This window comes from Chlorocebus sabaeus, chromosome 10 (genome assembly GCF_047675955.1).
Source record: "Chlorocebus sabaeus isolate Y175 chromosome 10, mChlSab1.0.hap1, whole genome shotgun sequence".
In the NCBI taxonomy this organism is placed as follows: Eukaryota; Metazoa; Chordata; class Mammalia; order Primates; family Cercopithecidae; genus Chlorocebus; species Chlorocebus sabaeus.
Genome location: NC_132913.1, coordinates 36,656,447 through 36,670,147, shown reverse-complemented (window position 1 = coordinate 36,670,147; position 13,701 = coordinate 36,656,447). Strand labels below are relative to the sequence as shown.

The 13,701-nt window shown below is 44.7% G+C and overlaps 1 protein-coding gene and 1 pseudogene across 1 annotated transcript in view; both read right to left on the bottom strand.

The window, feature by feature from the left end:
• The window catches only part of LYPD6 (LY6/PLAUR domain containing 6), a 142,173-nt gene extending 140,192 nt beyond the window's left edge, over positions 1–1,981 (bottom strand). Inside the window, exon 1 of the mRNA XM_007964949.3 lies at positions 1,795–1,981. The gene's annotated coding sequence lies outside the window, so the exon portion shown is untranslated. The remainder of the gene's footprint in view (positions 1–1,794) is intronic.
• Positions 1,982–10,868: 8,887 nt separating this feature from the next.
• On the bottom strand, positions 10,869–12,148 carry LOC103218285 (protein FAM8A1 pseudogene; annotated as a pseudogene).
• Positions 12,149–13,701: the final 1,553 nt, after the last annotated feature.

Here is a 13,701-nt window from a genome sequence, read left to right as displayed (position 1 = left end):
CTCAGACACTTTAACAGCAGATTTCAATGTGCCATATAAACTATCCAGTATGATACAACACATGGTATGGTTTTTTACTTGACATTATTTGCCTAAAATCAGCCCCATTTATTCATTAGGTACTATAAACATTCACCTTACAAAGACTGTCAACAGTTTCAGAGTGTAGCTTCATCAACTGTCTGTCTTATTTGGTCTGGAAGCATTTCCTTTATTTTTAACCCAAGGAACCAATTTACAATTTTTAACAAGCTTTGTGTGCCTACAAGCTCAGCAAGCTTACTGTGTGCTCTCAGGACCAGAGTTCTATAAACATCTATTTAAGCCTCTTTTAAGTCCTATTTCAGTCTGGTGCCTTTGGTCGAGGTGGAAACTAAAACTGAAAACAGATAGATGTTTTACATTTAAATGGGTTTAACATAAATGTGCATTAAGCCATTTCATGGGCGATTGCACAAATATCTTTTGCAAACTTGGTACACGTGAGCGCATATACAGTAACCATTAATGTCTTCTAGAGAAATAAGGTGCAGATCCCAAATTTTAAACAGCTAGCTCAAGTTCCTCTCACTCGAAAGAAAATGTAATGGCTTTAAGGGAATTGCTCTAATAATATCATGGCATCTGCAATGGCTGGCCAGAGCAGAGCAGAACAGAGTGTATGTCACCGCAAGTCAATTTAACAAGAAATAAGCTTCCCCCTGGAGAATCTAAACTCCCTTGCCTCCCACAAAGAAAATTGAATTTTGGAGGTCACACCTTGGGTAGGTTACCAGAGAAAGAAGCTTAACATTCTTTTTGTCATATGCTCTGGGAGGTCAATGCTGTTCTTCCAACAAGTCACTACCAAAGACCCTCTTCCATCCCCCCAACCCCCACCCAATTCTCTCCCCCTATCCCATTATAACAAGTTTTCGGAGTCCTCTAGGAAACGGGATGTGATTGTGACACTTGAAAATGCCAAGGACCACACCGAAGGCAATCATGCTCAAACACCAAGTTTTGAGCCTCGCAGTGAGGAGCAGGGCAGATACTGGGGCGGGAGAGGGGACTGGAGGAGGGCAGCCGCAGAGATGGTGGGGGTCGGAGTGAGTCACACCGTCAGACAGCGAGCTTTAGGTTGTAGCTGAACGCTTAGCCAAATGTGAATCAACCGAACTGCTGTTACCAGAGAGTAAAACAGGTCGCCAAGTCAAGCCCAAAGCCAAATCCCAACTCTGTGGGTGGATGGCCCCTTCCCCGGGTCGTCGGGGTGAATGGCTGAAAGGCCTAGCGTGGTCTTGCAGCTGCGGGGAGGTACCCCCAGCACACTGCACCTCCCTCAGAAGCTCCGGGTGAGCGCAGCAGGGCCACCACCACCGCCCCCCGCACCGCAGCAACATGTGGGGTGCTGCCAGTCCGCCGCCCTGGAACTCCCTCCAGCTGGAGTTCCTGGTGGACGCATGCTGGGCCGTGGGAAGATGCAGAATTACTACTCCTGGGAAAGGTTCCTCCAGCCTTGAACTTGGCAGCTCCTGACCTTTCCATTCCACCCTCCACGCGCCAGCCCAACACACACGAGTACACACGCCCCTCTGGATCCGTTAAGGCTGCGCGCTGGGCTCTCTGCCCACTCGGAGCAAAACGCCAGAGGCCGGGACCCCAGTTCCTCTGGCCCCAGGGGGCTGCCCTAACACTGGGTAGTTCCAGCGACTCAGCGCACTCCCTGGCTTGGCCAGGCCCCGCCTGAGCCGGGGCCGCTGGCACCAACCCCCTGTTCTTTTGTGCTCTCCCGGGAAGCCCGCCTCTACTCACCCGGGCTGCGCGCGGATTCCGGCCGCCAGCTGCAGCCCGCTGCCCCATCCCACGAACACTGCGGCGCCCCCAGAGTGTGCAATGCGGAGCCCCGCCAGCGCGCTGCCGGAGCCCGGGAGCTCAGGGAGGGAGCGAGTAGGAGGGAGCGAGGGAGCTCGGCGGGGAGAGGCGGGGGGCGGCTGGGGGCGCGCGCGCCACTCCCACTCGCGCCGGGCACTGGCCGCCGCCCGCAGCCGCGGCCGGCCCGGCCTCGAGGGCCGCGGGACCAATCAGCGCGTGCGGGGGGAGCGGAGCCCTCCGCGGGGCGCGCTCATTGGCCCGGCGCGCGCGACCCAACTCCAGGAGAATCGGCCTGAGCGCCAAGTCTGCAAACTCTGGCCCGCGGGAGCCGACCGCCCGGCGCAGGTGGGGCACCGGGGCGCCGCGCTCCTGCCCGCAGGGTGAGCGGAACTGGAGATATTTGGGACCTGCCTGGGAAGCCTGTTCCCAGTGAGCGTTGGAAGCGAGCAGTGTTTGCTGAGGGTGCACCGATTCCTTCCTGTGCGCGACCCCCTGCGCCTCTCCCTGGCCGCCAGCCAGTCGGTTGCGTGCGTGGCAGGAGGCCCGGCAGTGTGAAATGACCCCAGCCATCCCCTGGGCCCAGCGAAATACGTCGGACCGCAGAGCTCAAGAGCAACTGAAGCTCCTAACCCAGGGCAGGCAGAGACCACTTGACATTTGCAGTAAAAGACCCAGGCTGCTGGGCAGAGGATGGAGACGGTGGGAAGAGCCAGGAAAGCAGGTCTTAGGAAGTGGGAATCCGGTTATGGGTTTTGGTGAAAAAAAGTCCAGGGCATAATACTGCCACCCTCTGCCCAAGCCTTTCTCCAGGTAAAGCCCCTGCAGCCCTCTTGGGACGTATTGGTTTTTCTCTTCCTTGTTGTAAATCCTGTCTGACCCCCCTGGACGTTTCGATCTAGAGTCTTAGAGTGGAAGTGGGTCATAGTCCTACTTTCAGAGCAGCGCGGGGGCCCGGCGGGGAGCCGGGGTGACCAGGTCCCCGGGAAGATCTGGAGGAAGGACTCCGCGGGTATGCCCGGGAGTTCGGAACCAGCGTCCCCACCGCCGCCCTGAACATGGCTTGCAAGTCTACCTTCGTGAGGGCGGCCCGCCCTGTGGCTATTTGTCCATCCTTGAGACCCCTTCACTTTCTCCTTGGATTTTCTACCCCTGGAGCATTTTCTCAGGCCTCTCCTGAACCACCCTGCCTTCGATCTTCCAAATAATCTATCCATCTCGACATAAAAGCATTCTTATTCTTTTTTTAAACTTCCTTCCCCAGTCCCTCTTTTTGGAAGGGCCTAGGATAACCTGTTTTTGATCGACAGCTGGTAGACCTCAGAAAGTTTTTCTGTTAGTGTATGTGCACAGGCTTGCCCAAGCTCAGGGTTCAGGTAGGCAAAAAACAGCGCCCCCTCAAGGTGGAGATCGCTGCCGGGCTGTCTTCCTGCAGGGCTCAGCGGGGTGAATGAATTGAATATTAATTAACCTGATATTGGAAATGTCCCTCTGTGTCTAGGCAGGTTACCTCTGCGGGTTAGCATCTACTAATGAGGGCATGTCCCAGGTGTCACTGCTGACACTCATTTAGTTTCCAGTTGGCAGTTCCAGTCCATGTACTTACTTTATTAAAAAAAAATCAGTGTATAGTTTAGTGAAAATACTCATATTTGGGCTCAAAGTGAAGGTTAACGTATTAATGCAATTTATGAGAGCCGAGTTCCTGGTAGAGATGGAACCCTTAGGATCTCTTTTCAGAAATATATTTTCAAAGAAGGCTAGAAATACATGCATATGAAATGTCTGCAGTGGTTATCTCTGCGTGTTGGGATAATGGATGGTTTTCTTGTTCTTTATGGTATTTTCTAAAGAACATTAATATTAATTTTAAAAATTTTAAAAATATGTTGACTACCAACATGCAACACTCCTCAGTCATCAGAAGAGCGAAAATGTTAAATCTTCCTTCTGCTTTTCCCTTCACATCTTATCAATCGCCCAGTCCTGTGTTTCTGTCTCCTAGGATGACTTCCAGATCCATCCCTCCCAGCATCTCTATTTCACTGCCAGACCTCATCATGCCTTACCAGCGCTTCAGCAACAGGCTTTCACTGCTCTGCTCTCCAGTCGGCCACACGGTGCCCTCTCTATTCGAGAATCACTAATGTAATCATGTCACTTTCAAGCTTAAAATTCTTCAGTCCCCCAACCCCACTTTTAGGAAGTTCAAATAGAGCCTGGTTGGCAAGGCGTTTCCTTCCCAGTCTGTTCCCAGCCTTCCACATTGGTCTTGTCTTCTGTCCTCACACTTATGCAGGCAGGATGGTTCTACTCCACATACAACTGTCTGTCCATGGACCTTCACACACCCGTGTCTAAGATTTCACAGTGCTAGAATGCTGTCCTTCTCTTCCTTCTCAACTATCTCCTGCCTCAACAGCAATTCCTATCTTTGCTTCAAGATTCACTTCAAATCCCACCTTTTTAAAAATCAAGTCTTCGAAACTGCCAGGGCAGAATTAAGCAACGCCTTCTTTATACTCCTGGAGTGCACGAAGAGAGAGATGCACTTAATTTTTTTTTTATTTATGTTAAGCCCTCTCCTCACCGCTGCCCAACACAGCAGAGTGCCATCCTCTGTTTCACTGCTGCTGAGTCTGCCAGCTCACATTTACCACAGTTGGTCTCACCCTGCACCTTCCCAACTTGCCCAGCTCTCACTACAGATCTGTTTATTGATTATTTTGTTGTTGTTTTGTTTATGTTTTTGCTTTTGAGACAAAGTCTCGCTCTGTCGCCCAGGCTGGAGTGCAGTGGCATAATCTTGGCTCACTGCAACCTCTGCCTCCCAGGTTCCAGCGATTCTCATATCTCAGCCTCCTGAGTTGTTGGTGCCCAGCTAATTTTTGTATTTTTAGTAAAGAGATGGGGTTTCACCATTTTGGCCAGGCTGGTCTTGTACTCCTGACCTCAGGTGATCCGCCCATCCTGGTCTCCCAAAGTGCTTGGATTACAGGCATGAGCCACCATGCCCAGCCTTGTTTATTGATTATTTTAAAAGCAGCCCTTTCTGATTTTTTAAATTAATGTATATTTTTATTTAAATAGCTCTGGAAGTACAAGTGGTTTTTGGTTACATGGGTGAATTCTATGATGGTGAAGTCAGATTGTAGTGTACCCATCACCCGAGTAGGAGAGAAACACTTTAGATCAAATAGTCACATGAACAATTTCAAACTGAGATAGGCATGAAGACACTACTACACGTACAAATAGAAACCTGGTTCATTTTGAACATGTGTCAATCACACTTCTTACCACATTGTGTTATCCATTTATCTATTTATTGCAAGTTCTTGGTCCCATCATATGAATCTATATACCCCCATGTAGAACACAGTGCCTGGTTTATAGTGGGTGTCAGTAAATATTCTAAAATGAATGGGTAAATAAATGAATTGGTATTTGAAACCCCACGAGGCATTTTATTTCATGTGTTTACACGCAACTATTACCCAAAATTGAAAAGACATTAGTTCCGTGTTTTAAAAATTATTAGATCCTTGTCTCATCTTTCTCAACTCTAATCTGTGTTTTCTGCACAAATTATCTAATGTCTTCTTATTTAATTTCACATTTAGGAGATATAGGTAATTATTATTTACATACATGTAGATAATCTGTTATTGCTAGGAGGAATTCTTTTTTTTAGAAATTTTAATATATAAAAATTGAAGGTTGAAATTGCAAAGCCAAAAGCACAATACATAACAAAAAGCAAATCAGTTGGACTTTCTAAAAGTTAAAACATTTTCTCTGCAAACAACTCGGTTATGAGAATAAAAAGACAAGCATAGACTGGGAGAAAATAGTTGCAAAGCATACACCTGACAAAGGGCTTGTAGCTAATACATACAAAGAACTCTCAAAACTCAACAATAAGAAACCAACCAAATTTTTTTAAATGGCCAAAAGATTTGAACAGAGACTTTACCAAAGAAGATATATGGGTGACATAGCACATGAAATGATGCTCAATATCATTAGTCTTTAGTGAAATGCTAATTAAAACTGCAATGATAACTTCTAGACACTTATTAGAATGTCAAAAAAAAAAAAAAAAACACCTGACAATACCAAGTGTTGATGAGGCTGCAGAGCAACTGAAACTCTCATACAGCACTGGGGAGGGTGCAAAATGGTATGTCCACACTAAAAATAGTTTTGCCACTTTTATAAAATTCAATATACACCTAACCATATAACCCAATAATCCTACTCCTACATACAGACATATATTGTTTTATTTCACTTCACTTCATTGCATTTCAAAGATACTGCATTTTTTTTTTTAACAAATTGAAGGTTTGAAGTACTTCTGCATTGAACAAGTCTATCAGTGCCATTTTCCCAACATGTGCTCACTTTGTGTTTCTGTGTCACATTTTAGTAAATCTCACAATATTTCAAACGTTTTCATTATTATTGTATTCATTATGGTGACCTGTGATCAGTGATCTTTGTTGTTACTATTGTAGTTGTCTTGAGGGGCCATGGACCGTGCCCAAATAAGACAGCAAGCTTAATTGATAAATGTGTGTGTTCTGACTGTTACACACCAACAAGCCATTCTCCATCTCTCTTTCCTCCAGCCTCCCCATTCCCTGAGGTGCAACAGTATTGAAAATAGGCCATTAATAACCCTACAATTCCCCATAAGTGTTCCAGTGAATGGAAAAGTTGTATGTTTCCCACTTTAAATCAAAAGCTAAAAATGATTAAGCTTAGTGAGGAAGGTATCGAAAGCTGAGATAGGCCAAAGCTAGGCCTCTTGTGCCAATTAGCCAGATTATAATTGTAAAGGAAAAGTCCTTGAAGGAAATTAAAAATGCTACTCCAGTGAATACAAGAATGATAAGAAAGCAAAACAGTCTTGTTGCTGATATGAAGAAAGTTTCAGTGGTTCAGATTAAAGATAGCTAAAACATTCCCCTAAGCAGAAGCCTAATCCAGAGCAAGGCCCTAACTCTCTTGATTTCTATGAAGGCTGAGAGAGGTGAAAAAGCTGCAGGAAAAAAAAAGTTACTAGAGATTGGTTTATGAAGTTGAAGGAAAGAAGCCATGCCCCTAACATGAAAGCACAAGGTGAAACAGCAAGTGCTGATGGAGAAGCTGCAGCAAGTTATCTAGAATATCTAGCTAAGATCATTGATGAATGTGGCTACACTAAACAGCGGATTTTCAATATAGACAAAGCAGCCTTCCATAGGAAGAAGATTCCATCTAGTAATTTCATAGCTATAGAGAAGTCAATGCCTGACTTTAAAGCTTCACAAAGCAGACCAACTCTCTTTTTAGGGGCTGATGCAGCTAGTGAAGCTACCCTATTTACCATTCCAAAAATCCTAGGGCCCTTCAGAATTATACTAAATCTACTCTGTCTATGTTCTTTAAATAGAACAACAAAGTCTATATGACAACACATCTGTCTACAGCATGGTTTGCTGAATATTGTAAGCCCACTGCTGAGACCTACTGCTTAGAAAAAAAAAAAAAAGATTTATTTCAAAACGACTACTACTCATTGACAATTCACTTACTCATCTCAGAGCTCTGATGAAAATGTACAAGGAGATTCATGTGTTTCCTTGCTTGATAACACATCAATTCTGCAGCTCATAGAGCAGGGAGTCATTGTTGGGGTGATCAGACCCAACACCAGGTCGTGGGGGCGAAGAAGTCCAGTGGAGTCAAAGGAATGAGAAAAAGACAGTTTGAGAGAGAAAATGGGACCAGGGGGCCATCAAGAGTGCAGAGGCTGCAAAGGCCCTGAGCTCTGGGAGCCCACACTATTTATTGGTACTCAAACAGGTGGTGAGGATGTGGGGGTTGAAAGGAAACAGTGTATCAAGTGAATGAAAAAACATGGCTGCTTGAGATAATGGGAGTGCTAGAAGCAAGGAGTCAGCAAGTCTAGCAGACATGAAAGCCCTGCTTTAGCTTCTCTCCCAACACTCAGCTTTTCTCCCAACATGCCCCCTCTTCTCTTTTTTGTAAAAACCACCACAGCTATCATTATTACTAGCATAAGGTGGCCTCTTTTATAATTAATTGAGCAAGGCAATTGCAGGCTGTATAGCCCTTAATTGCCAGTTGGTGATCCAGCTTCATTTTTCTTAGCCCGTATTCAAAATGGAGTTGCTGTGGTTCAAATGCTTCCCACATATCTCCTCTTTCCCTTTTACAAGAAGACCCTTAATCCTAGGGGTTGCATAAGGATGAAGGTCCATCTTCTGTACTTCTTCATGCTGAATAAGGACGATGATACTCCTGCCTACCTATTAGGGTCTCTTGTATTCAGGGTAGAGAGGAGTTCAGTCAGAAAGCATTGGTCCGTTAAGCAACTATAGGTAAAACCTTGGTGTTCCAGCAGTTTCTCAGCATGGCTCATACTGGGGGAACCCAGTCCATGGTTGGGATCCATGGGTCCTTCCAGTCTCCTGTTCTATGGTGGTACACATCTTGAGGGTATCTACATGGTTGTTCATCTCCTGCAAAAACACAAGCATACCCTCACCCCCACGTTAGTAAATCTACTGAAACAGAAGCAAAAACTTTTGTGGCTGTAGCTGGGAGGCATGCCATTGCTGAAACCTTTGTAACTCAGTTTCTGCCTCTTTGGTTAATTACCAGGGTAAAACTTACTATTGACAACAAGAAGCAGGTCCCTTATAACAGAAGGCACAGAGTAAGCAAATGAAGGCTTAAAAGCAATCCCTCAACCTTCAATTTGCACTGTACAGGTGCTAGATGCTGTGGTTCATGATAGATCTTCAGATATTGGGTGGGCACCCACACAGGCATCTGATTGTCACCTGGAGAGACATAAATCCTCTTCCCCATAAAATTGTCTTTCCTTTTTCCTAGTTCTTTGTATGTGCATCCCTCCACCATATATCGTGTCCAGCCTTTTTATTCTTCTTTTGTCCTGTCAGGTGTTGTTCAGCTGCAGTCATGGGTTGATCTTTTTGTAAGTTTAAAAAATTTAATATTAATAAAGTTAAACGCAATTGTATATGCAGTGTCTTATATTCCTGGTCCCCTCCCTTTTGCTTTTGTATTTGAGTTTTTAAAGTACGATTAGCTCTTTCCACTATTGCTTGTCCTGGTGAGTTATATGGAATACCCATAGTATGGGTAATATTCCATTGTTGAAAAAAATGTAGCCTTGGCTTTATTGAAAGGGAATAGAAGTTTGGATTTGATTGGAGGCTATAATTAACCCTGCTACATTTACAGCCTTTTCTAACTGTTTGTAGTACAACATCAGTTCTTCCCTAGTTTCAGCTGCACACAGAATATCATCCATGGAATGGATGATATAACATTTTTTAAACTGTTCTTTAACTGGCTTAATAGCTTTCCCAACATAAGTGTGACAAATAATCAGACTATTTAGCATGCCTTGTGGTAGTACCTTCCAATGGTATCTGTCTGCTGGTTCTTAATTTTATGGCAGGAACAGTAAAAACAAATTTTTCATAATCTTGGGCAGCTAAAGGAATAGTAAGAAAAAAAGTAATCCTTCAGATCTATCACTATGAGAGGCCAGTATTTTGGGATCATTGCTGGGGAGGGCAGCCCTGGTTATATCATGCCCATGGGTTGAATCACAGCAATAAGAGCCCTTAAATCTGTTAACATTCTCCATTTCCCTGATTTTTTCTTAATGACAAACACAGTAGAATTCCAAGGGGAGAAAGTAGGTTCTATATGTCCCTTTTGCAATTGTTCCTGCACCAGTTCTTTTAAAGCCTCCAGTTTCTCCTGTTTCAGTGGCCATTGCTCCACCCAAACCGGTTTGGCAGTTAGCCAAATAAGAGGAATGGGAGCCGGAGGCTCAACAACAGCCGCTCCTAAAAATGACACCCCAGTCTGGTCCGATCTGTTTGCCCTTTTAATCCTAAAGGTTCTGATTGGCCATTTTTATCTTTTCCTAGTCCTTTTCCGAGGCGATATTCTGTATTTTTCATCACTTGTCTACTATGATTACTATATTGATCCATAGGAATAGATATTTCAGCATCCCATTGTTGCAATAAGTCTCTACCCCATAAATTGACAGGAATAGATGTAATGATAGGCTGAATTGTCCAGTCCCGACCATCTAGCCCTTGACATGGTAAAATCAAAGAACTCTGAAAAACTTCCGAGGTAGCTCCTACTCCAACAATACCAATGGATGCCTTTTGCTTAGGCCAATGCTGGGGCCATTGATTTATAGCAACAATAGAGACATCGGCTCCAGTATCTACTACTTCAAAATCTTTTCCCTGAATAGTTACTGTGCAAATAGGTCTTTTGTCAGACACTTGATTAACCCAATACACAGCCCTTCATGCTGGATTAGTATTACAAAAGCCTCCTGTTCTTTTCACTGTGCTGCTTCCTAATTTTATGTAAGGTAACAGCAACAACTGAGCACTTCTTTTTCCTGGGGAGGTAGACCACGGAGTCAGGGAACTAATAATTAATTGAATCTCTCCAGTAGAATCAGAGTCAATTATTCCTGTATGTATAGTTACACCTGTTAAATTTAGACTAGACCTTCCAAGTAGTAGACTGACTGTTTCTGAGGGTAAGGGTCCCCTAACTCTCATGGGGAGCTTCTTTGGTGGCTCCCCAGGAAGTATGAGCTAAAAGATGAGTTACATAGATGTTTGCAAAACACAACTGGACATTTTTCATTGTTTTGGGATAAACCAAAATAAACTTTAAAGTTTCATCTGGAGATTTCAAAGCTGAAAATGCTTTCAGCAAATTCTTAGATCTTAAGAAAGTGCCTTAGATCTTAAGAAAGTATGTATTGTCCATTGTTTATAAAATCATTTGCCTTTCTGATCTAAAAATTTTAATACTTGAATTTAATAGGTTTTTCTTCTGGAAAAGTTCTTTGGTATTCAGGTAAAATCAATACTTTTAGAATAGTCAGCTGCATCACACTGGAATGACTGCTTTAATTTCTAAATCATCAATTAGTGTAACCCAGGGATACTGACGGCCTTGATACATAATTTAGTCTTGTCATCATAGTGTGTGGAAATCAGATCTTTGGGGGGGAAACATCTGACCCCATTTCTTTTTACCACAATGGTTCCTGCTACATTGTCATAGACTGTTTGATTAAGTTGGAAAAACAGCAGTGTGATGAAAGCAGGGAAAAAACAAGCAATCAAAAAAATTTTGATCAAAGCTCGTATAGTGGACATTGTAATGCATTTGAGAAAGGAATCACTAAAACCCAACTTAGTGCAATAAGCACTAATGTATCACATGTCACAACTCAAAGCCCCACCAGGAACTTCCCTGGGGTAGCTCCACCTGCTCCCCAAATGCAAATTATCTCATAAAAACAAACAAATTAATAATCTGTATATAAGAGCCATAACCATCATTTTCTCCAAGTCTTGCATTGATGTGTCTTCATCTATTTCTTCCATTATATGGTGCATAGCAAACTTAGAGCTATCCTTTATCCCACTGTGGTGCATAATGCTGAAGATAATGGTTGCTTTTACAAAGAAGAGAATAAAGAAATCCACCATCCTTGCCATAAATCTGTGGTCCAATGATGGAATAACATATTCTTTGCCTGCCTGTTGCCCAGTCTCACTTGGGCTTCATGAAGGGGCTGCAGATCCTACCTTCCTCAATGGAGTGGCCCAGACTGATGCCTGCACATGAGGATCCCGGGGTCCCAGGCCCACGACTGGAGCAGGGGTGCTGATGCCAGCAGCTGCCCCGGGGTCAGGCCCCACAGCCCAGGGCTCAGGAAGTAGAAGGGATTGCAATAGCCCAGCCACGGGAATGGCGGCACCATGGCCTAGGGGACAGCAGCGCCACATGAAGGGAAGCTCTGTGGGGATGGTTGGGGGCTGCAACAGGTGGGGAAGGTGGCCGGGCCACTGCGCCAGGTGAGGTAGCCACAACAGGACTGCTGCAGCCACTCGTCCTCTTGCCGGGAGCACCCACAGGTGCTCAGCTGCTCTGGCTCTCCTGCAGCACCACGGCTTTGGATGCTTCACACCCCGCCTGCTCCTGCAGCCCCGCACAGGAGCTAGAGGTCGCCTCCTGGCTCCTCCTGAGCCTGCCAGGTGGCTCTGACCTGTTAGCAGTTGTGGCCCTGGGGGCCGCTGCAGGGGCATGGGATGGCGGCAGCAGGAGAACCGCTCAGGGAAGGGAAGAGCTCGTGGTCCCCATGCCCTCATGGTGCCCCGGGAGGGCAGCCTCTGGCTTCCTTGGGTCCCTCTGCCATCATCGCCTCAGCAGCACCCTCCACGGTACCTGTCATTGCTTGGTCTTTATACACCTTTTTTAAAAAGTCTCTTCCAATTCTCTCCCATTCATCCAACTCCATAGTCCCCCGTTCCAGGAATCATGGGCTAAACTGCTTTACTGTACTAAAAAGTGATAACAAACTCTGAGTACTAACTTTTACTCCCCAACTTCATAACAAACACTTTAAAAAAACTTAAGTAAGCAGAATGTCTGCTTTCACTTTGTCCCATTGTTACCCTGGCTCTTCTGAGTGCTCAGCTTTCCCACGGAGCTTTTTTTAGACGTCCTCAGGTATCCTTTGATGATGTATCCTTCACTTTCACATGCTCTGGCATTCTTTCACTGGGATCTTTGTCACCCCATGTTGGGCAGCCAGGAATGTTGGGGTGATCAGACCCAACACCAGCTCATGGGGGCGAAGAAGTCCAGTGGAGTCAAAGGAATGAGAAAAAGACAGTTTGAGAGAGAAAGTGGGACCAGGGGGCCATCGCGAGTGTGGAGGCTGCAAAGGCCCCGAGCTCTGGGAGCCCATGCTATTTATTGGTGCTCAAACAAACAAACAGGTGGTGAGGATGTGGGGGTTGAAAGGAAACAGTGTATCAAGTGAATGAAAAAAAATATGGCTGCCTGAGATAATGGGAGTGCTAGAAGCAAGGAGCCAGCAAGTCTAGCAGACATGCAAGCCCTGCCTCAGCTTCTCTCCCAACACTCAGCTTTTCTCCCAACAAATCATTTTGACTTTCAAGTCTTATTATTCAAGTAATACATTTTGTAAGGCTATAGCTGCCTTTGATAGTGTTCCGCTGATGGATCTGGGCAAAGTCAATTGAAAGTCTTCTGAAAGGATTCACCATTCTAGATGCCATGAATAATATTTGTGACTCATGGGAGGAGGTCAAAATAGCAGCATTAACAGCAGTTTGGAAGTTATTCCAACCCTCATGTATGACTTTGAGGGGTTCAGGACTTCAGTGGAGGAAGTAACTGCTGATGTGGTGAAAATAGCAAGAGAATTAGAAGTGCAGCCTGAAGATGTGACTGAATTGCTGCAATGTCATGATAAAACTTTTACATATAAGGAGCTACTTCTTATGCATGAGCAAAGAAAGTGGTTATGTGAGATGGAATCTACTCCTGGTGAAGATTCTATGAACGTTGTTGAACTGACAACAAACAATTAGAATAGTTCAGAAATGTAGTAGATAAAGCAGCAGTAGAGTTTTAGAGGACTGACTGTGAGTAAAATACTATCAAATATCATCATGTGCTACCAAGAAATATTTTGCGAAGGGAAGACTCAATCTATTTGACAAACTTTACTGTTGTCTTAAGAAATTGCCACAGCCACCCCAACCTTCAGCAACAACCACCCTGATCAGTCAGTAGCCATCAACATTGACACAAGACCCTCCACCAGCAAAAAGATTACGTCTTGCTGAAGGTTCAGATGATTGTTAGCAATTTTTAGCAATAAAGTATTTTTAAATTAAAGTATGTCCTTTTTTAGACATAATGCTATTGCACACTTAA